The sequence below is a fragment of the Lissotriton helveticus genome, chromosome 1_1 (assembly GCF_964261635.1).
Source record: "Lissotriton helveticus chromosome 1_1, aLisHel1.1, whole genome shotgun sequence".
NCBI classification, from domain to species: Eukaryota; Metazoa; Chordata; class Amphibia; order Caudata; family Salamandridae; genus Lissotriton; species Lissotriton helveticus.
In genome coordinates, this window is record NC_136057.1 from 1,007,942,671 (window position 1) to 1,007,966,358 (window position 23,688).

The 23,688-nt window shown below is 42.7% G+C and overlaps 1 protein-coding gene and 1 pseudogene across 1 annotated transcript in view; both read left to right on the plus strand.

Annotated features, from left to right (window-relative positions):
* The first annotated feature begins 10,163 nt into the window (after positions 1-10,163).
* Positions 10,164-23,688, plus strand: part of LOC144771782 (NACHT, LRR and PYD domains-containing protein 1 homolog) — a 344,518-nt gene continuing 330,993 nt past the window's right edge. The window contains exon 1 of the mRNA XM_078656071.1: positions 10,164-10,412. The gene's annotated coding sequence lies outside the window, so the exon portion shown is untranslated. The remainder of the gene's footprint in view (positions 10,413-23,688) is intronic.
* LOC144771770 (prolyl-tRNA synthetase associated domain-containing protein 1 pseudogene) lies at positions 22,867-23,600 on the plus strand (annotated as a pseudogene).

The window sequence follows — 23,688 nt, forward strand, 5'->3', positions numbered from 1 at the left end:
AGAGAACTCAAGAGCACAACCTGTACAAGCAAATAACTCCTAATAAAACATGGAGGAAGTCCTATTTAAGAGGACGGAATCCATCACCCACCGAAGTGGCATGCTTCATCATCAGGGATCTCCTCTTGGTTGCAAATCCTAGTGCAACCAAAGGCTACAAACCTCTCACTGTGAGGGAGGAGCTCAGGGACGTTTTTAATGATCAGTTGAACGGATCTCCTAAAATCCTTTGGCTGCGAAGCATGAAAGTATAAGGGAGGATGGTTGTAGTGCAAGAAAATTGGTAATGTGTAAGGTGATGTTAAAATTGGCTACCAAGAGAGAAAAAAAGTTTAATAATAAACTCTTGGTGTCAAGATTAAAAAACTGTGCAAGCGCAGTCTGAAAGAATTCTCTAATGCGCTGGTCTAAACAAAGGGTCTACATGTTTCAGCCATGATGATCAATCTCTGATCGCGGCTTTCCTCAGGACCTAGATGGTGATTGCTACTGTAAAAACTATGTAATAAAATTAACAGTGATGTGGTTGGAAAGATACAACCATACTACCTACAAACACCTGTGGTCTCCTTTGTGAAGAGTCTACAGGACTGTTGTTGTCACCTGTGGAAAGAAAAGAGGTAGACGCCTCACCCCACCTAGCAAACAGGTAAGGACGTGTGACACCGCTCTGTTAAGAAGGAAAAGCTGTGATTATAGTCACTGTGGGTATTCTATAATACAGTTCCCCATGTGAGTAAAGTCAACCTTAACAATGCATTCATAACGAAATCATAAAAAACAATAACAGGCTCTGTGGAATTCTGTAAGCAAGAAAGATACTATATCAGGCGCGTAACTGAAGGCTTGTCAAAATCAGAAGAAAACATTATGTTTATACGAGCAACTGTGGTGTTAGTCTCCACTGGGGCTTGTGTTGTTGACACTTTGAAAAAATATATTGAAACAGTAAGCCAGCTCTTAGTTTAGGGAATAAATCGATATATTCACAGAGGCTATTCAGTGACACAAAATAGCTAGAAAAAAGTATGACTATTGCCACGCATTCAGAGTGTTCAAATAGCGCGTTTAGGCAAGATGCGAAAACCTTACTATTAGTCTCCAAAGGAGCTTGTGTTGTTGCGACGATAGAAAATGATAAAAGATGAGCCCTCAGTAAGATTAGAAAATGCGCGTTGCTGACACCATTTTAATTAAGATTCAAATGTTAGAGGGTCAGATTAAAACCACCATATCTACTACTCTGTACAACAAGAACCTTGAAGAATCCAAGAAATCAAACAAAGAATTTAAGGGTACAATCCTGTTGACTAAGATGGAAAAATTTGAAAATGACCTAGTTCCGATGGGTGGTCGAGTGATTCAGACTCTTCATACAAGAGTGGACAGCAAATTAGAGGTCGAGGAGGGAACAATAAATCACAGTGGAGAAATGGTCCACAAGGCGCCCAACAAGTACAGTGGTGGCCCCCAGCCCCAAGGAGCTTTCCTAATACACCGTTTCATCCGCAAATGCTGCCCTATAATCCACAACCTCAATTTTTTCCAAACCAGTCTTTTTTAGGATCTGGCCACGGACGCTCCTGAGGAGGGAGAAGAGGACAGCAGGCACAGGTACACTGGAGCCCTCCACCATCACCCCTGGAGCACGCGGAGCACGCGCCTCATGAAGAAAGGCCCTCAGCAAGCAGGAACCAGCAGCGAAACAACAACTTAGTTGTCAACTTAAGTGCTCGTTCACTCACTCAGGAAGAACAAGCAGTACTTGACAGAGGACTGGGATTTGTCCCTACTTATAGCGGTGACTCTTTTCAAATTCTGTGTGAGTTGGCCCAATTTTTTTGAAAAATCCGACTCCATTTCTATTTTAAAGAGAAAGAAAAAGAAAATACTACTTCTGATACTGAATTCACGAATAGTGGCCTCAAACCACGGTCCACTTTCAATCCTCCAATCCATCTTGTACCAGAACAAGTATTAACATTTGAAAAAGCAGTAACCACAGATGTTTCTATTTTGAGTGTTACGCAAAATCGTCACTTCCATAATTTACCTTTAAGTGAGAGAAAGGCGCTAGAAACCTTAACTAAGGATGCCTCAATAACAATCAAACCAGCAGATAAAGGTGGTGCTATAGTCATCATGAACACCTCTGACTATCGCACTGAGTGCCCGAGGCAAATGACCGACAGATGGTTTTACCGCCAGCTAACGATATATCCAACTCTGAGGTTAACTAAAGAAATCTGTGATCTTGTGGAAGAAGCAAAGATCGAATGTTGGATAACCCCGCAAGAGGCAAGCTTCCTTACTACTCCACATCTGGTGATGCCATATTTCTATGCTTTACCAAAATACATAAACCTCAAAGACCACCACAAGGAAGGCCGATAATTTTGGGGATAGGGTCCTTATTAGCACCCTTACCCACCTTTGTGGATCATTTTTTAAGACCCATGGTGAAAGAGATGCCAACGTATCTCCAAGACACCAAAGACTTCTTGAAGTTACTACCAGAGATAGAGTTCGACGTCGGAACAGATTTCCTTGTTTTTTTAGACGTTGAGTCTCTGTATACCTGCATCCCCCAGGACGAGACCCTGGATGCAATAAGACCAAAGAACGCTGGAGCCCATAACACCAGTGCACTTCATCATGGAGCGCGCCAGGTTAGCCATGAAAGCAAACTTTTTTAGATCTGGAGATAACATCTACCATCAAATGTCAGGAGCATTGATGGGCAGCGTTTTTGCACCCAGCCTAGCTAACCTGTACGTCCATCTCTTCGAACAGGAGCATTTACTCACTGAGAACAACCCCTCCCATGGACAGACTGTGTTATGGAAAAGGTACATCGATGACATTTTCATCATCTGGAGAGGTGATGCCACTACTATTGTTGAATTTCCAACTTGGTTGAACATGATAAATTGTTTTTGCAATTTCACAGTGGAGTATAGCAAAGAGAGCTTGCAGTTTTTGGATCTCCGGATTTTTCCATCAGCCAGAGGATTGGAGAGCGAATTATACAAAAAACCTATGGCTTGGAGCTCATTTATGGATTTCGATAGTTTCCATCTGAAGTCGCTTCACGTCAACTTACTGTATGGGCAATTCCTTCGAGTTCTAAGGAATTGCTCCATGATAGATAACTACGAACACCACACCAGTATCTTGTCCCACAATCTACATGAGAGGGATTATCCCCAAAAATTAACACGCTGTTCGTATAAGCGGGCATCCAAAAACAACCGGGAGGCACTTTTAGAACTTTCAGTTCCGAAACCACCGATGACAAGAATCACTGTGTCAATATGTTTAGCACACTATCCAACAGAATCCAGAAGAGTGTGCGTAGACACTGGCGCATCCTTAATGTAGGAAAAGAAACTATACCTCCACCATTGTTCTCAATTAAGAGAAGTTCTAATTTGCGAGACAGTCTGGTGCATACAAAACCAAGAGCAGAACCGCTAACCGACAGGAGACGTTATGGAGTTTGCCAGCTGTCCAGGGACATTATCCCTGTGGCTCATGTGCGGCTGGTCCACAAACTAAACATACGACAACAGTGGACATAGGCACTGGGAGGTCATGGAGACAGATGAAACACACCAATTGCAACAGCGAAAGGGTTCTCTATTTGATAATGAGTCCTTGCCAGCTTAAATATGTCGGTTTGACCTCTCGAAGGTGAAACAAGGAATACTTGAACATATAAGCACTATCCGGTGCAAAAAACAATCTACAAGACTGACAAACCATTTTTCGAGTATGCAACACAAAGCAGATGACCTAAGATGGATGGTCCTCGAACAACCTTTTGTTCCCCTCCATGTCACAGATATAACCAAATTTCTTTTTTGGAAGGAACAAACATGGGTTTTTAAACAACATAGTGGCAAAGAGGGTTTAAATAACGACATCCCGTGGACCCTGTTATAGTTCCACTAACTGCCTTTTTTCTCGTGGTACTAGTCTAATGATGCTAAATGTAATCCACTTGCGTGTATAAATCTGTTCACGAGCTAATAGACCAGCACTGATTATGGTTTCCTGGTTTATTGACTGGAAAAACTGACATTTGATTAGGGAAGCATATTGCCCTCCATAAAGCATAGTATAATTACCCACCTAATCGTATATATTATGTTATTGAATAGGGGGTCTTAATCTCTTCTGCGGTACTTTGTTGACACAAAATCCTCCACGAGTTAGAGAAATTCATGTGTCATCAGCACTTATTCATGCCAAGAAGACATAGAGACATCTATCCACGGGATTAATATCTTCCCCTTTCTTTTTCCATACTGAACGATAAAACGGGTATAGAATAGAAGCAGTTAAACTACATTTTCCATGTTTCCATGGGCGCCTGGTAGTTCCAACGTGTCATTGATAGTCTGATGGACACAAACTACAGCTTCCATGACTTTTGGCTTTGTTTTGTAATTCATTGTAAGAATGACGCTATCAGCACGTGACAATGTGTCAGACTATTGAGACACAGCGGTGTGCAATTAACTAATTATAAACATATAAAAAGGCACGCTCCCTTTCGACGGTTACCTCCAGTGGCAGCCTGTGAAAGGTCCAGGGTACCGACAGAGAGGTCAGTAGACGGCGCCACGTTTGACAAATGCGCTATTTAAAAACTCTGAATGCGTGGCAATAGGCACACTCTTTCCTTTGCAGTTGATACTTTTTCCCAGCTATTTGGTGTTAACCAATAGCCTCTGTAATCTTACCGCTGCATTTTCTAAGCTTATTGAAGAATCATCTTTTATCATTTTCAATCGTCGCAACAACACGCGCGCCTTGGGAGACTAATAGTAAGGTTTTGGCATCTCGCCTAAATGCGCAATTTGAACACTCTGAACGCGTGGCAAAAGGCGCACTCTATCCTTTGTAGTTGACACTCTTTTCTAGCTATTTTCTGTCACTTAATAGCCTCTGTGAATATATCGATTTGTTCCCTAAACTAAGAGCTGGCTTACTGTTTCAATATATTTTTTCAATGTGTCAACAACACAAGCCCCAGTGGGGACTAATAGCACAGTTGCTCGTATTAACAGTATGTTGTCTTCTGATTTTGACATGCCTTTAATTACGCTCCCGGTATGTTATGCTTCTGGCTAACAGAATTCCACACAGAGGGTTCGTTTTTTTATGATTTCGTTATGAATGAATTGTTAAGGTTGACTTAAATCACATGGGGAACGGTATAATAGAATACCCACAGTGACTATAATCACAGCTTGTCCTTCTTAACAGAGCGATGCCTCACGTCCTGAGCTGTTGGCAGGTGAGGTGAGGCATCTACCCATGCACGTACGGGTAAAGAAACTATTTACTTATTTATCTTTCAGTGCTAGAGGCACAATGTACATGTAAGGTATAATCAGAAAGTTGTTTCGCAAATAGAGCACACAGTATAGTACAAGCTTATTTTTACATGTTTTATCTCCACTTTATCATAGTTTGTCACTGTGTCTTTTCTTTCCACAGGTGACAACAGCAGTCCTGTAGACTCTTCACAAAGGAGACCACAGGTTTTTGTAGGTTGTATCTTTCAAACCACATCACTGTTAATTTGATCACATACTTTTTGCAGTAGCAATCACCATTTAGGTCCTGAGGAAGGCCGCAATCAGAGACTGATCATCATGGATGAAACATGTAGACCCTTTGTTTAGACCAGCATGTTCGACAATTTTTTCAGACTGTGCTTGCACTGTTTTTTAACCTTGACAGCAATAGTTTATTATTAAACTTTTTTTCTCTCTTTGTAGCCAATTTTAACATCACTTTACACATCACCAATTTTCTTGCACTGCAACCATCCCCCCTTATACTTTCATGCTTCGCATCCAAAGGATTTTAGGAGATCCGATCAACTGATCATGAAAAACATCTCTGAGCTCTTCCCTCACAGTGAGGGGGTTGTAGCCCTTGGTTGCACTAGGATTTGCAACCAAGAGGAGATCCCAGATGATGAAGCATGCCACCTCTTTGGGTGAAAGGATTACAAACACCCTGCTTGAGGATACACCACTTTGGATTTCCCTGTAACTAATATATCAGTGGGTACAGTTTCTAGCCTTATAGCGTGCCGTAGTAGGCTAACCGGGCAATTGAAGGCCCGCTCCAGTGTTATACCAGTTTATATAGGATGCTTCTGCTCCATTGTCTTCAATACAGCTCTCAACTTTCTAATGTTCTAATTATTGTTAAAGTGGTGATTCTTTTTCACCCACCACACTTTATTGTATGTCTCTTGCTTCTTTCTTCCTTGGTCCCTGTCTTCACATCATGCCCAGTTCTTAAGGAAGGGCAGGCATGCCTGTAACCCCAAAGGTAGGACTGTGTCCCTTGCAAGGCCCATTTACAAGTAGAAAAACCTATTTTGTTAAGTTTCTTAATGATTCATATGGACAACAGCCTCACTTTCTCAGCCTGTTTATCTTTTATGAAAACACCAATGCCGTGGGCTACTTGATGTACCTGGAGACAGGTGTGAAGTCAGTGGGGGTGGCTATTACCATGCACATAAGGAAACCAGGTGTACATATGTTACTTCTACCATGTCAAAAGAGACTTGCAAGCTCCCAGCACACTGTACTTAAGACATAACATATATATGGCAGAAATACCATGATGGGATTATGCCATCCCAAGGAAAGTAATTGAAAATGTGAAATTGTGATTTATATCTTAGTAGTAGTTAGTTTAATTATCTTCCTGCACTTGACACTATTCTTAGCTTGCAGCACTATATGAAAAAAAACACATGAAAGGGCGCGTTTTGACTTTTATGAAGACCTTTGCCAAGTTTCATTATTACAATAAAGATACAGCATGGGCAGGAGCAGTGCAAGCTCCCATTATACAAAGAACAGCACTGCTAGGTCTTCTGTGGCAGCTCTGGAAACCCGTGCAGCCATTGTCCTGCTTACCCTTAATCTCCAGAGGTACTCACCTATAGGCTGAAGCTGCTAATATAATTAGAAGGAAAATACAGCCCAGGCACTGCACTTTTGCGACAGCAGTGGCTGTGCATTTATTTTGTCCCAACAAATTATCGTTTTATGCCACATGAGTAGATAGAAATGGATTATAGCACTTCCGTTGAGCATCAGGTCCTAAACCGATAAAATAATCCAGTGGGCTAATGCACTTGCTGCCCATGTGTTAATAAAATCTGTGACTTGGTATACAAATTCAAATCATGATACTCTGCCTTTAATTTTTGGCACAAGAGTGGACCAGCACGCGCTATAAAAAAACCTGTAAATCCTGCCATCAGTATAAAAAAATCTGTACTGCTTAGTGTCCGAGAACTGGATAAACACTGCACGTATTTGAGCTTCAAATAAATGTAATCTTTTGGGGCATTTTGAAAGGTAGAGTACATATCAAACTAATATTATTAGCTATTGATCAATTCGCTGCTGTGGATGTGGAAGTCCTCAAAAAACGAGGTCCACACACATTCACGCAGCGTAGCTCCACTACAGGGTCGTGAATATGATCAACTATTCTAGAAACTTGACAGAGGAAATGGTGAGGGGGTGCAGATATAAAAAACCGAGGAGGGTGATTAGAAGAGAGCACGAGGGTAGAAAAGATGAAGCTGAGGAAAAAGAAAAAGAAGGACAACATAAAAGAGTGGTAAAGAAAGAGGTGGATGAAATAAGAGTTATGAAGAGAGTAGAATGCAAGAGAAGAACTATCAAGACGGCTGATTAGAGAGGAGCAGGAGGGTGATGCGTTTCATAAACTAGACAAAGGGATGACATTAGTGTTAGAGATGAATGAAGGATGTCCACACACCCACCCAAGCAGAGCCGCGTGTACGGAACCAGCTCATGCTTTATTTTTATTAACAAAATAGTTACCACACAGGCGGTATTAGTGAAGTTAAGGTGAACAGAAGAGGGAGAGGTGGGCAGGGTCAAGGATAAGGAGGAAAGAGAGGACGGTGAAGGCATCAGCGAGAGGGGAGGGTTATAGGTAGAAGAAGGAGGGGGAATGGAGGAGGAGGAGGCAGCAAGGATAGGGAGAAGAGTTAGGAACAGAGAGGGAGGTGAATACACAGTGAGAGCATGGTGAGGTGGAGAGAGGAAAGTGAGGAGGAAAGAGAGGAGGGTGAGCTGAGAGAAAGATGGAACTGAGGCAGAGAGAGGAAGCCAAGGTAGGGAAATACAATGATGAGGTGGAGAAAGAGGATGGTGAGGCAGAGAAAGAGGAGGATGAGTTGAAGAGAAAATAAGGTAATGTGAGAGGAAGCAGAGGGTTGGGTGGGCTGGAGAGAAGAAGGAAGCAGAAATGATGGAGGTTGAGGTGGAGAGAGAGAGAGGGAAGTACGAGGCGTGGAGAAAGGACAGTGTAGCCGAGAGAAAGCAGTGTGAGCCAGAGAGAATGAAAGGTGAGGCAGAGAGCAGAAGAGATGAAGAACATGCATACAAACCCCTGAATATACAGGGCAAAGTCATGCATACTAGTTTAAATGATATGGACCCGATTCACAAAGGAAATCTAAGACCTGAAGTCTAACTTTAGACCTGAAGTTTAAACTTACACTCCAGGTCTAAACTTAGACTTCAGTTGTAAAGGTATGCTTTAGGTTTAAACTTAGAATTTAGGTCTAACCTTAGACTTCAGGAATAAAGGTAGGTTTTAGGGCTAAACTTAGACTTCATGTCTAAAGTTAGACTTCAGGTCTAAATTTACCTTTGTAAATCGGGCCCCTAGATTCTAAAGTTGTATGCATGACTCTGCCAGTAGACAGAGTATGCAGCTCTATTGCCTACAAAGACCCTTCAGCAGCACAGACCCAGATCGCAGACACCTGGGAGATGCTGGGCAACTGCATTCATCATCATAGCATTGCCAGATTCTGAATCCAGGACCCCAGTCTGCTTCAGATTCTCCACACCCATTTAGGTCCGTTGAATCTCCCGGCTGCAACCCTTCTGCAAAAAAGAGGGACAGGTTCTGAAAAAAATAATCCAAGTTTAATCCCTATCCTAAACACCACTAGTAAGGAGCATGCCACATCTTCATATTCCTCCTGGAGGGCTTAAAGCAATGAACATTCATCCTTCGTACACCTTTCTGCCTTGTGAAGCAGACCCTTGATCTCCATGTAGGGTATTACAAATGTTCAATAAACAAATATATTTTTCTCCTTCAGATCTGCTTTTCCTATATATTTAGGACTTACTTTTGGACTGGAAGCTACTAGCACCAGTTGTATTTCCATTACACCACCTTTAACTGGTGACAGCGCACAAGGACTATGCAGGAGACAAGTCATGATTTTTAAATAGGATCCACAACAAAAAGAAAAGGCTCTAGCATGACCACTCTATCTCAACTTCACAGTAACACCACAATTGTTATTGGATATGTTTCACCATTTTTTCATACAATGTTTGGATGCTTATAAATAGATATCTCCTACTGATAAACAGGGTCAGACAGGCCTGAACGGCAGACTGGCAGCACCCGATGAGCTGTTTGACATGTAGTGTTGGTCGATTTGTTTTGTGTTTGTAGCTATTGCATTTTTGTGAAGCTGCTTTATAGTCTGATGGGAAGGTGTTTACTGTTGAATTCCCTGATGTTACCTTAAACATTTCCTGCAGCAAGATCACAAGCATGCAGTCTCCCATATCTTGTAAAACAGCTATAAACAATGTTCAAACTACTAGTTCAAAACGGCCCGATTTGCACATGTGGGCACGTTTATTAGCTACTTAGGGGTCATGTTTATTTTGGTGCCCCCTATTTTCTGTCCCAGTCTGCCCCTGTTGATATGGACTCATATGACTTAATAGATAACATTACGCCGTCATCGGCTGCTGAAACCCAGGAGGTCAAGGCACCTGGCTTTTATATGGTCAGGTAAACATTAGGCATTTTAATGAACGGGAGTTCAGGCTTTTGTAAGGGTGAGGCGGAGGATGCCGCAATGGAAAGTGGGAACAGCTCGACTACTGAGCAGGCTGGCATTTATGACACGCTTTAAACAGCCATGTACACGTTAAGAGTCCAATTACACTTTTTATGGTGAACTCTTCGGTATTTGTAAGGCAGGCGGAAGATTCAGAATGGGCGCAGCTCTGCTGCTGAGCACAGTGAACGAGGGAGGGCACCGTCGAAAGTATTTGGTAACTTGCACATAAACGTGTGTGACCTGTTCACCCAGCTCAGCAGGCATTTGAAAAGGGCCCGGAGAAATGTGCAGGAGGCTGCGGAGGCACTAGCTTCAGTGTTTAATGTTACCAGGCTGGTGTCCCGCGAGGGTGACAAGCACTGTGCTCCGAGATACATACAGACCAGAGAGAGGAATGGCGGCCAGGCGGCCCCGGGCCTTTGCCGCGACAGCACTGAGCTGCTCCTGGCAGGTGGGTGTTTGTATTCTTTCTACAGGTAGCACTGCTTCATATATTAATGATACTGACGTTTGAGGATTCGATATAATTTAAAAGATGAAGCTTTTCTCAGGTTCTTTTCATAAAGGGAGCCGACCCTGAAAATGTTATTGAACTTGTCACCAAGGCGAACTATGCAATATAATCATTCTGATAACAAAGTATAGATGCACAGACAAACAGGTAGCGCGCGCGTTATATAGAGTTGGAGATGTTTGTGGCACCGGTTATGTAAAGTTTTGCAGCAGTGCGAAATATGGGACATAACCACTTTGTTCCATTGCGCTTTGGAATGTAATAAACAAAAGTTTGCGTAGTGGGAAATAAAGTACGATCTTCTCCACTTTTCAGATGTGCAAAATAGAGCACATTGTGTACAAAATTCGTATTTTATTTTATCAGTAAATAAGTAGTAAGAACGACCCAAAATAAATGTGCTTCATTTTGACAAAAATTGGTAATGCTATCTATTAAACAAAAAGCCCTATTAAAATGTACAAACATTTGAAAGCAATAGATCTGTCGTATTTTTGTTGCAATGGTTTCTTTGATATTTGCCCCTATACAAAATTAGTAATTCAAGAAATATACCTGCTGGTGTTTAAGCATGTGCGCCAAAAGATGTTTGAGCTTAAGATCTCAGTTTTCCTGACATGGGTCATGGCTCCCTGAGACTGTGGGGTTGGTCGGATTCCAGCTGTGAGAATTAATTGGCATCTCTACTTTGAATGATGTTTGGAGGGATTGTATTGTTTTGTAATTGCAAAATAAATAGCCCTTACTACCCCTGACGAGGTGTCAAAGCACTTTTTCGGCGAGTAACAGCCTACTCCGGAACACATAACGGATTAGTAGTGAATTACTATAGTGAATTATGAAAGTAATTTGAGTGGTGGATATGTTAGTCAGTTATTTGAGTTGAGAGGGATAGTGGAGCGATAGAAGAGGGAAAAGGTTTGCATTTATATAGCGCTTGCTACGCCTGGTGAGGTGGTGAAGAGATATTTCAGTGAGTAGAATGCTACTCTGGAACCCATAAAGGATTAGATTAGCGGTTAATTAGTATAGTGAGTTATGAAAGTAATTTGAGTGCCGGATATGTTAGTAAGTTGTTTGGCTAGAGAAGGGTAGTTGAGGGATAGAAGAGGGAAAAGGTTTGCATTTATATAGCGCTTGCCACCCCTGATTAGGTGTTGAAGCGCTTTTTGTGAGTAGCACACTACTCTGGAACCCAAACAGGATCAGTGGGAATTAGTATAGGCAAATATGCAATTAATTTGAGTGGTGGACATGTTAGTCCATTATTTAGATTTAAGGGGAATGGCGAAGGGGTAAAAGAGAGAAGGGTTTAGAATAGTTTTTTTGTGGAGTTTATAGTGGTAGGAGGGGTTTTGGGATGAGTAAAGGGGAGGTGGAGGGGAGTTAGTATCGGGAAATAAGAAATTAATTTGAGTGGTGGACATAACATGTGTATTTGTAAAGCGCACGTTCACTCAGAGGTCTCTTGGCGCTGAATAACAGATGTTCATTGTTACCCAACTCAATGGTACTCATTTTATCGACCTCAGATGGATGAAAGGCTGAGTGGAACCACCAGGATTTGAACCTGTGACCAGGAGGTCAAACACAGGCCCCGGCAATGGACGCATTAGTCCACTAAGCCATCAGACCCAACATGTTAGTCTGTTTTGGGGATTGAAAAGGAATAGTGGAAAGATAGAAAATGGAAGGAGAGATAAAAGAGGGAAGGGTCTAGAACTTTTGGAATTCATAGCAGTGGGGGTGGGTTGGGATGGGTAAAGGGTTGGTGGAGGGGGACGAGTTAGGTGTAAGGGTTTAGAAAGGCTTGTTTGGAGATCTGAATAGTAAGAGAGGTATGAGATGATTCAAGGATGGGTAGAGGAGGAAAGAGTCTAGAAAGGGTTATTTTGGGGATTGTAGTAGTGGTATGGGGTTTGGGATGTATGAGAGAGTGGAGGCAGGGGGTATATTGATAGAGGTATAGGATGAGAAATACGGTAGTGCTTTGGAACGAGTAGTAGAATGAGGTTTAAGATGAGTCAGAGAGTTGAGGAGAGGATATATTGAGAGCAGTATAGGGTGAGAAATAGGGTAGTGCATTGGATATGCTGAATTCTAAGAAAATAAACATATATCGATACATAAGTACATGGAAGGTATATATATGCATAAGAAAAGTAGTATATATGGATTAAATATGCATTTCATAAACTCTGGCTATCAAGTGTTGTACTTTAAATTAATTTATTTGTTTTTTATTTTTTGTAATTCAATAGTGAAGCAATTATAGATAAATAATTATGATAACAGATTTATTTATTTATGCAGTCACTAATATACATATTAAAACATAGTATAATGTTACTATCAGTCATATGTACATCTGTTAAGCAGAACTAACCGATATCTATATTTTCAAAAGCATAATTAATATACATGTTTATACAAAACAATACACATATATAAGTGCAAATCTATAGGCCAAATAAATGCTTATATACAAGGGATATTCTGCATATTTCTGTTTGCATATGGTGGTTATGTAGGGAAGAGACAATTCTTGACTAGTTTTCTGAAAATAAGGTGGTTATCCGTGGATCTTATGTTGGGGGTAAAAAGTTCCATAGTTTGGCTGCTTGAACAGAGAAGGATGTGCCACCCATGGTTCTCTTCTTGTACGTTGGGATTTTGATGCGAGGTTCTACTCTACAGCATAGGTTCCTTTGTTGAATGTATTTGGTGATTTCATCCCTGTTGAAGAGTGGTCCTGTTCCATGTATCGCTTTGTGAGTGAAACAAAGCAGCTTGAACGTGGATCTTCTGGCAACCAGTAACCAAAGCAGTGCTTTCAAGGTAGGGGAGATATGGTCTTGTGGCTTTATATGTAAGAATAGTCGGCAGCCGAGTTCTGAATCCGTTGTAGTCTTTTAATAGTTGTAAAGGTGATATGTGGTAGAGGGATGGCCATATGCACTCATTTCAAGCTTTAGCAGACAAATGTAGCCTTCCTTCCTCTCAGTTTTATTGCTATCTGCAACTGAGGCATGCCATGGAATGCTACAAAGATAGGCTGTTGGCACTCCCAGAATTGAATCTGCTTGAATGTAAGTTGGTCACTGATTGTTAGACCTGGCCCTTATGACAGGTTTATCCTCAAATGTTTTTTCTTTTGCCTCCTATTTTTCTGACCCTGTTTTTGTTGGCTATAGGATTATTGGCACTTTACCACTGCTGACCAGTGCTAAAGTGCATATGCTCACTTTAAAAATATGACATGATTGGTTATCCATGATTGGCATGTTTGATTTATCGGTAAGTCCCAAATTAAGTGCACAGTGTGTTCCAGGGCCTGTAAATCAAATGCTACTAGTGGGCCTGCAGCACTGTGTGTGCCACCCACACGAGTAACCCCATACATGTTTCTCAGACCTACTACTGTAGGTGCGCTGAGTTTTAAACACCCATGTTGCCCTGGCAAGTGCACCCACTTGCCAGGCCCCAACCTTCACTTTTCTTACTTGTAAGGCACCCCTATGGTAGACCCAAGCTATCCCCATGGGCAGGGTGCAGTGTATGTGAAAGGTAGGACATGTACTGGTGTGTGTGACATGTCCTGATAGTGAAATACTGTGTATTTTGTTTTTCACTATTGAAAGGCTATCTGTTCCGTAAGCTAACATGGGAGTTGCTTTGTAACATCTCACAAGTGTAACTTTTCATAGGAATAAGATGGAGAAATGAAGTTAGGCTCTCTAAACTCGGAATTTATTAACACACCTTTTGGTGAAGGTGGTTTTTCATTTCTATGTTTGAAAATGCCACTTTTAGAAAGTGGGAATTTTCTTACTTTACCATCCTGTGAGCCTCTGACTGTTTATGTATTCAGCATCTGGTGTTGGAGTGACAGGAGCAGGGGATGTGCATCCACTCTAGACAGTCACTTGGGGGGTTGAGGTGTGTCCTGCCTTGCCAGGGCGACTCATCGCTGGGCTGAATAGACAGAATTTAGAAGTGATTATATGGATACAATTATTCTAGATCAAAACAAACAACTGACAATAGATCAACATCCTGTATTGAACAGTTAGCCCAAGTAAGGTAGAATAACATAAATTAGTGTGATGAAGTTCTGTGATGACTTAAGCGGGAGACAGTAGAGCACAGTATGCTATCAGTACAGCACTAATAGTAGTAGTAGTAGTATTACAAGCTTTATTCGAGATAACTTCTCATAAAAGCACAACACATAATCAAATACATTACAGATAAAAACGATTAATTCATTCATCATTATATATACATGTTCTAAAAAACTGTTGTGCAAGCTCATACAATACTAGACAATAAGAATTGCACATAAAAATAAGTCCAAATTGCAGTAGGACTACATTAAAAATTACATAAAATTAAGTAAGCCTACCTATCAACCTCCGCCTAATTGACCAAGCCCACCCCAGATATTTGGCCACTCCAAGGACAATCGACTCTTGAGTGGATGTACATAGGATTCTCATAGCCACCACACTGTGTCGTGTCCCAAGATTTTTACAAACTGGAGTTAGCCATACCCTCCTTGGTAACAAATAAGCATCACAGACAAATAGAAAATGGCCTAGACTTTCTGTAGGAGCTTTACACGCTGGGCAACATATAGAGGTCGAACTCTGCCAGCCTGCAGTTAGTATTTTTAGCGGAAGGGATCCAGACCTTAACTGGAAGACTAACTTCCTGTCCAATGGGGCAGTAATACTGTCCCAATAGTTTTCTAAAATAGGACAGATTTTGACTTCCAAAAAGCGACCAGCCATAGAATCAGATCTCGTGCCACTCAGAAGGCTGCTATCTACCCAGTCCCAATAGTGAGACTTGAGGGCTTCTTTACTTGGAAAAACTTCCCCCTGGGGATTGGTCCAGAGGTTAGAAAGGCCCAGTTTGATTAACATGGCTCGTAAATTCTTTAGCCAGTCGATCTTATGAAAGTTATCTTCCTTAATTATTGCCAGGAATCCATCTGCATAATGTTTAATCTCTGGAGTTGTCCAGAGACGTCTCCAGTAGAGAATGGGGCGCAATCGCGCTCTATCACTAATTGATCGTCTACCTAGATCGAGAAACAGTGGAATTAGGGGAGTGCTCTGGGGGACGCCTGTAATTCCTCTAAGGAACTTATTCTCTGATGTCTGTAGGGACGATAACTTTTCCCAGGCCCACAACTCTGCACCATATAGGGCCGCACCTAGGACCTTTGCATCATACACTATGAGGACAGGCTTGATGGGTTTGGTTTTAGATTTTCTATGTTCCCCCTGCAAAGTCCCCGAAATTTGCTGATGTTTTAAAACTGTTTTGTCCAGGTGATGTGACCAACCCAGGCCATCTGCTATTAGGACCCCTAAGTATGTAAACTCCCTAACCACCTCTAGCTTAGTATTATTCAAGGATACCCTAGCGTGGGCTTTGTGGCGCGGGGAAAAGATCATTAGCTTCATCTTACCCACATTTACTTCAAGACCGTGCTCTTTACAAAAATCATCAAATATGTTTAGGGCACGCTGTAAGCCCGCAGGAGTCTTTGACATAATTAGGGTATCGTCAGCGAACATCAGGATCGGGACCCTGACGCCCGCTAGCGAAGGAGCATCTACACCGACATCTAACAACCTCCCCACGATCCCATTAATAAATAGTGAAAAAAGTAGGGGTGCCATTGCACAGTCTTGGCGGACCCCCCTTTCTACCGGGAAATCTGGTGTTGACTCACCATTCCCACCCCACTGGACTCTAGCAAAATTACATTCATGCAATCGCATGATTAGGGTAAGGAGTTCAGCTGGAATGCCTAGTTTGTGTAAAACCATCCATAGCTTGCACCTTGGGACCAAATCAAAGGCTGCCCGCAAGTCGACAAATGCAACATACAGGCAGCCTTTGCCAAGCAATACCGTCCTCCACCGCAAAATGGTGAATAGGAAAAACTTGGTCGATTGTGCTGGTGGCCCGCCTAAATCCCGCTTGGTAGGGGGAAAGAGCATTGTTATTGTCCACCCAGTCCATAAGTTGATTTACAACCATTTTCCCCACAACTTTTTGTATGGTAGCAATCAAGCTTATTGGCCTATAATTAGCCGGGAGAGACCAGTCTCCTTTTTTGTAGATGGGTATGATAACGGCACCTTGCCACAGCTCAGGGACCACCCCTCCCTTGGCAATGGCGTTACCCAATAAAAAAACATACCTCGCCCATCTCTTCATGTCTTGTTTAAAGACATCCGAGGGTATCCCGTCTAACCCTGGTGCCCTCCCACCTTGGACTGAGCAAATTGCTATTTCAACTTCCTTAAGGGACAACAGGTTATCAATAGCAAAGACTGGCGATATCACCTCCCCTATCCCGACCTTCTTTACTTCTGCATATTGTGGTCTAAAGTACTCAACCCAGGCTTCTTCAGCTACATTATTATCAGGCCTATCAGGGGTACCGCCTCTACCCCACTTTATAATCTTCCAAAAAAGCCTGGAATCCTTACTACTGGAAGCCTCCTTCAACTCTGCCCAGTGCTCTTCATCCCATTTTCTCTTTGCTTGGGAAATGCTTGTTTTATACAATTTCCTGGCTGCACTAATTGCAGCCCTATCTCTTTCTCTGATAGCACGGCCCAATGCCAATCTTGCTGACCTTCACTGACATTTAAACCACCTGGCCACTTTAGGAGGTTTTTTCCCTTTGGTGCTTTGTGGTTGCATAAAGTGCGGTTTTAGGAGACAGAAAAAGTTGTTGTGAAAATCTGTAATATCCCTGGAACCAGGGATTGTAGGTTTTGCCACTTCCATAGAAGTAAGAGCCTTATCCACCTCAACATTAATAAAGGTCATTGTTTCTTCATTTGCTAGTACCCTTGGCCATTTGAACCTTCGCATATCGTTGGCCATTACTGGGATTTGGTCATTTCTTATGAACATGTTTTGGGGCCCAACATTCCACCATTTGTGGGTCACACAAAGGGGATTGTGATCGCTTTCCAATCTACCCCTGATAACCATATCGTGAACCCCCCGCCAGAGTGAAAGACTACATATTATATAATCTATTCTACTCCTACTATGACCATTATCAAATGTACAAGCACCCTCTTTGTCCCCTGATGTCCTCCCATTTAGGGCTCTTAGCCCATGCTCCATACACATGGCGTTTAGTAGCAGTATGTCCTTCGTCCACCGCTTGACAGGACTTAAACACAAAGATGGTACTCCCCAGAGCATGTCCTCATCATGACCTAGGGGATCATTTGTACTCTCAAGTGGCTCGAAGGTCCTATTTAAATCCCCAGCTACTACTACTCTGTTGCCTGGTGACTTAGTTTCTAAAAAGGCGGACAATGCCTCTAAGATGGAAGAACTCCCTGAGTTGGTACCTCTTGCATAGATGTTATACAGATCGATCACATCCCACCTTTCAGAGGACAGTCTTAACATTTGTATGTCACTATGGCCCAAATCCAACACTTTAATAGAAATACCCAGGTCCTGCTTTATCCATACTGTAAGCCCTCCCATTGGCCGGCCCCTAGCACCTCTAGAGGCAGGAATTGAAAAATTTAAATACCCTAGGAGGAAAACAGGGTCGCAGGCCCATGTTTCTTGGAAGCAACACACATCGAACCCATTGATAAAATCTAACCAGATTTGTGATTCTAACTTGCTGCCCAGCCCAGCAATATTCCAAGATAAAAACTTCCCAGAGCTAAGCCCATCCCCACGTGCTGCATTTGTGTTAGAGCATGATTGGTGGTTCATTGAGCTTTCATCATTCCCAACCAGTCTCATGATTTTCCTCATACTACCCCCATCCATATCATTATCAACATTTGCAGTTAGTGTGGGTAACTCCCCCGCTCCATCATTGACACCTACTTCCCCACAGCTTTCCACCATATTCGAGATCTCAGTGCCAATATTCAAAACATTTAGCGTTAAACCAACATTTGAATCAAGTTCAAGACAATCCCCTTGTTGATTCCTGCTATTTCCTCCCCTACTAGTATTCATGTGATCAAGGGTCTGTCAACATCCCCACCCTAGATCTTGCCATCCACCCGGGGGATTATAAGTCGGGCCAGTGATATGGTTATGGCACTGTAGCAGTGGAGCTGGTGTAATAATCCCTGGCCATGGAAGACTAGAGGGGCAGTTTTGCTCATTAAGCAGACTAGTCGAAACACTGGTAGGACGTGGGTAAAAAAAAGTAAGGTCAACAATGCCAATTCCTCCATTATTTGTGCCCCATCCCTGTCTTGTTATCCATCCTGCCACCCTTGGACCTTGAAAGTTGACCACAATACAGTCCCCCCCCAGGCTTTTGGTGGTAGAGCCTATCCAATCTATTCTCCTTACCCCCAATATTAGTCCATCAACTTCCCCTGGTAGAGGCCGATTCACCCTTAGCCAGTGCATGACCTTATTTTTAAGCATCTGGAAGGTTTCTCTCTGACCCGTTGAAAGTGGTGGGACATTTATAAGGACTATTACAAAGGGGAAGGAATCTGGGGTACGGTTCATGGGGGGTTTCTTGTGAGGTGGCTTTATCGGGGGTGGTAAGGACGGTATGGGAACTATAGGAACAGGGCGGGGTATAGGTTTGTTTGCTGTAGGCTGGTTACTAGTTAGTGGGGCAGATGGTAGAGCAGTGCCCGTTTTAGTACACGCATTTTCCCCTGCTCCCATGGTAACCAAAGAGTTTAGACTAAGCGGCGGTTGTTGCGCCGCAGTCTGAGTTGGAGTTACAATATTAGGGGAATTTTTAACGGGTCCCGGTGGTGCTAAGTCAAGAGGCTTAAGTGGTCTCTTCACAACCGCACTACCTGTCTTGGGTGGTAATGGAGAGTTAGTTTGTTGCCTTCGTCCCTTATCTTGTGATACACATTGAGTAGTATTCTGGGACTTACTACTTTCGTCCAGCCTTGCCTGGGCTTTTATTAATGCCTTTGTTGAGAAAAAGTTATCTAATGTTACCTGCTCAAAATGGTCTAGCCGGTCGGAAAGCTTTCTAATTCGTTCCTCTAATGGGAGCAGAATTGACCGTAGCAACCTTTCTAAGTCAGGAAACAGGTTGCAGGGGAGTGGCGGTTTATCTGCCATTGCCAAACCAGTGTCTGGAGAATTAGTGGTACTAGGATCTGGGCTGTCTAATAGTACAACATCCCCCTCTTGTATAATTTCCCTACTACGGCTTACTTCAGTGACAGCCTTACTGGGGCACGTACTTTTGTTTACTTTTCTAAGTTTGTGTGGGGGTTTTGCTGAATAACATTTTCTAGGTACAGTAGTCCTTTTCCTTTTTGATCCAGATTTAGGTTGGGCCAAGGAAACCTGAGCACATACATCTGCTGTACATGTTATAGAGTCTGTATGGCTCACACAAGATGAAATCAGGTCAGCTACAGTACCCTGGTTCTCCTCGTTAGTGATAGCATCATGACATATTTCGACTACAACAGGCAAGTTTAGTGATGACAAAGGTGTTACCAATGCAGGATAGGTTTGTACAGAGCGCTTATCTATAGGATTTTTTAGAAGTTCAATAGATAATCGACGCTCAGCACGCCTCTCTGCAAGCGTTATTTCTTTATCAATGATCTGGGCCGGGCGGTTAAAAAATGTATCTATAGGTCCAATAACTGCTGGCCCAGCCTCGACTGGTGGAGTCATCGAAACGATACTACTTGGGGATTCGGGCATACCTTGTGGTAACCAGCCCTTTTACAGAACTTACTGGTGAGCACTTATCTGACACAGCGATATACTTGAACATATAAAGTCCGTTAGAGTCAATGTCAGAGGGTTGGCCCAGCCCGGCCTCCTCCGGCCCCGGACGGCCACAGACGGTCCCGCCCTTGTCCCGGGCTTCTCCCGGGCGCGCTCCCGCGCAGCGGCACGTATAGCTCCTTTTAAGATGAGGGGGGAGAGATTATGGGCGGGTGGGCGGGGCCAGCAGGGAGAGCAGCCCAGGTGTTGCGAATAGGGCTCGCAGGGACTCCTGGTAAGTTGAGTCCCTGCTTCCAAGCTCGCAGCCCTGCTGGCAGCTCCACGCGCCCCGAGGTAACAGATCCTCTCCCAGGTAGGCACACACTTGAAATGCGGCGCTACGGGACGCGCGATGCGGGTCCGGCGAGGTCTCTCTCACCCACAAGGGAAATCACGGAGGCAAGAAGTCAGTATAAGGTGGCAACAGGAATGGCCAGCAAACAACAGGCAAAAGGGTACAGCACTAATATATTTATGCTAATTCGCTTCACTGGAGCGGGAGCCCTTCTCCTGGACTACTAGTGCCTTTGAACAGGCGCAGCCACCCTTGTGAAGAAGAAGCAGTTTAAGCGCAGATAAGACAATTTGTATAAACTAGCAGATGAAAGGAGCAAGGTAAGGGCTATATGTAACCCAAATGAATGAACAATATGGGTCATTCAGGGCGTTACTTGATGGAGAACAATGTGTGAGCAGGCACAATTTTTGGGATGCGCTAGAACAGTGATTCTCAAAGTACGGCCCTGGAGCCGCTTGCGGCCCTTCTGACCTTTACATGCGGCCCCCTGATGAACGGCAGCATGAGGTGCTGTTTAGTTGCTGAACACTAATAATCAGAAAAAAATGTTAAATAAACGAGCAAGCATTTATTAACCTACAAATAAATGCTTGCCCATTTATTTAATATTTGTTTAGACCTCTTTACACATTCCCTGACCCACCCAGACCCCCTGCCACCACCCTGATTTCATCAGTGCAGCCCTCAGTCACATCACAGACCGTTCTTTGCTGCCCCTGGACAAATGTTTGTGAGTACCCCTGGGCTAGAGGGTAAGAGGGTGCCTGTACTGGGCCTGTGACTGAGGTGACGTCTGCAGCAAGAATCAGAGCGTGAAAAAGCAGCCCGAGACAGACTCTAAAGAAGTCAAGAGCACTTTAAAGGCATAGAGTACACTCCCGTAGGAAGCAGGCTGATATCACTAGAGGAGGGGCTCTATGAAAGATATAGTTCAAGCCAATTTCTGAAGTTCCGACTTCAGTCCGATTCGACTTTCGACTCCAGGCTCCGTTAAGGGCAGTGTAACATTTATATCATTACTGACTGCTCTGTACTGTGCTGCTACTCAGAAACTGCTGTAAAGTTAATACAATGTTTAGCCCAGTGTCCAAATAGCAGCTAAAAAACTTGAATCATGGGGACGCTGGAAGCCTATGGTACATTTCCAGCTCTTTGATACATTTCCCCTGGCTTGATGTGGGCAAGCCAATGTGCAAGAAGCTCTAATCAAACAAATGCATTCTATAAATATCATCATGGTAAATATATGTTGATGTTAAAAATGGTACAAATACTTTTTTCTATACACACCAACCTTGATGATATAGCAGTGGTCGATTTTCTGTAGTTGCTATTGTTGTAGTTGGATATGAAAAACTGGATATACTGGTAAAGCACCTGGTGCGGTTATGTCAATTTCTTTAGCAGCATGATATCTAAGTGGAATACTACTCTGTAATTCACATAACATAAGATGACATTGCACGCTTCCTTGCAGTGCTCTGATTCTAATAAATGAAACTCTCATTTATTAGAATTTTTGATTGTACCATTGACTTACAGTACACTGGGGCCCTTGAGTAATGATACTGCTTGGTGACTATGCAAGGACTGGCAATGGGCAAACCTGTATTGTCTGGGGAACCTAGGTAATGGTATATATCAAAACTACGGGGTTCACTAAAGCATGTTCACATTCATATAGATAATGTATTATGTATAATAAGCTACTGGACAATTGTTTAATAAGCTTCTAGGCATCACTTTTTGTTTAACAGTATATCATTTTTATTTTGGATAACCTAAATGGAACTCAAAGTTACTATAATTATAGGTGGCATGATAATAATATGAACAAATATACCAAAGTGTGAATATAAACAATACTTTTGCACACTTTAGGCAAAACACATCAAAGTTCAACACTACAGAACAAAACCACAGCAAACCACTTTACACTGTTTCATAGTAGCTGATGGTTGAATTCGCATACATTTCCATCATCTAAATAATTTTTTGGTACTACAAGTTATTTACTAAGGGCACCAATGTTTCTGTCCCACTTTGCACATTCTTGCAGCTTTCATCTGAGCACACAGTGACTTTCAAGAAACAAACATGTCACAACACCCTGTAACTCTGAAGAAAGCATTCTAAGTATGTGGCACGCAGCCATGACAAAATGATCAGAGCCGAAATACTTCACTTCATTGAGATCCTGGTGTTTATTTAACACTCAAATTACAAGTAATATTCAAAGGTAGTGCACAAAAGTGGAATCATGCATAGATATGTTAACAGATGCATTGTCATATTGCTCAGAGGGTTGTTTGCCAGCCACGCAGGGCCACCATGTCCAGCACCGGGCTGCGAGCGGAGCCGGAGGAATACCTAAAGGCTCTCAACATCGAGACCGTCTGCCTGGAACACCCCGAGGTTTTCACAGTTGAAGAAATTATGCCTCATGTTCAGCACTTGAGTAGAGCTCACAGTAAACATATATTTCTAACGGACAAGAAGAAGAAAAGCCTCTGGTTAGTTACAGTTCTTCATGACACACAGATTAACCTTAATGATCTTGCCAAAAAATTGAACGTTGGGAGTGGAAATCTGCGGTTTGCTGATGAAGCTACAATGTTAGAAAAACTGAAAGTGGGCCAAGGCTGTGCGACACCACTGGCCCTATTCTGTGATAATGGAGATGTGAAATTTGTCCTGGATTCACGTTTTCTTGAAGGGGGCTATGAAAAAGTGTACTTTCATCCTATGACCAATTCCGCCACCATGGGGTTAAAGCCAGATGACTTTTTGACGTTTGTAAAGAAAACTGGGCATGAACCTATAATGATCAAATTTGATGATTAATTTAAGTACTCGGGTAGTAAATACATTGAGAATCACTGTGACGAAATGGATATAAAACATTATTACAGCATGATGGGATTCTGCAATGCGGTGCATCCTTGCCATGACATCGATGCAAAACAGTACCCAATGCAGATATACTGGCCCTAGAAACAATTTTAACAGTTTTAGCCCTTGGAATAAATTGCAAGAAACGATATGGCTATTAAAAGGTTCTAGTGTTTTTTTTAACTCATATTGCTCAGTAAGGTCTTGCCCAGTGTAATGCGTACTTTTGATACGAGC